Source organism: Brassica oleracea, chromosome C6 (assembly GCF_000695525.1).
Source record: "Brassica oleracea var. oleracea cultivar TO1000 chromosome C6, BOL, whole genome shotgun sequence".
In the NCBI taxonomy this organism is placed as follows: domain Eukaryota; kingdom Viridiplantae; phylum Streptophyta; class Magnoliopsida; order Brassicales; family Brassicaceae; genus Brassica; species Brassica oleracea.
This window is the reverse complement of record NC_027753.1, coordinates 5,296,931-5,297,485: the sequence shown is the minus strand read 5'-3', so window position 1 is coordinate 5,297,485 and position 555 is coordinate 5,296,931.

Below are 555 nucleotides of genomic sequence, written 5' to 3'. Positions count from 1 at the left end.
GTTCCAGTGCCTAAGTGTCGGACATGAACTGAATGTAGACAGTAAACTCACGGCAAAACTGATGTTCGGTCTTGTATGACTAGCCAAATACATTAAGGCTCCAATGGCACTTAGATAAGGCACTTCCGGCCCGAGCATTTCCTCATCCGGCTTCCTTGGTCCGAATGGGTCCTTCTCTAGGTCTAAGGACCTCACGACCATAGGGCTTGACAAGAAATGAGCCTTGTCCATATTGAACTGCTTGAGTATCTTTTCTGTATATGTCTTTTGATGCACAAGGATTCCATTATCCACATACTCAAATTGCAGTCCCAAACAGAACTTAGTTTTTCCTAAGTCTTTCATTTCGAATTCTTTCTTTAGACATTCGACCGTTTGGGAAATCTCTCCAGGGGTTCCAATTACATTCAGGTCGTCCACATAGACAGACATAATCACGAAGCCCTTGCTGTCAAATCTCTTTATAAAGATACATGGACTTATTGGATCGTTCTTATAACCCTTTTTCATTAGGTACTCTGATAATCTGTTGTACCACATTCGACCTGATTGTTT